The following is a 282-nucleotide window of genomic DNA, read 5'->3' as shown; positions in this document are numbered from 1 at the left end:
GCGCTGCTGCTGCTGCTGCAGCGGCGCAGCCACTTCAAAACGGCAGGAGCTGCTGCTCCCTCGCTGCAGTTACCTCCAGCTTCCTCCACAGGTCCCTGCGAAATATATCAGAGTGTGCGAAGGTCACCTGACTGCAGAAGCGCCTCCAACGCTGCTGCTGCTGCTGCTGCTGCTGCGGGCACCGTCGCCGATGTTGCTGTTGCTGCTGCTGCTGACACTGGTAAAGTCTGCGTGGGCTGACTGAAGGGGAAAGCTATTATTGGCCGTTTGGAAGATCCAACA

The sequence above is a fragment of the Eimeria tenella genome, genomic scaffold, assembly GCF_000499545.2.
Source record: "Eimeria tenella Houghton genomic scaffold, Eth_scaff1952, whole genome shotgun sequence".
Classification (NCBI taxonomy): domain Eukaryota; phylum Apicomplexa; class Conoidasida; order Eucoccidiorida; family Eimeriidae; genus Eimeria; species Eimeria tenella.
Note: the sequence above shows the minus strand (reverse complement) of the source record.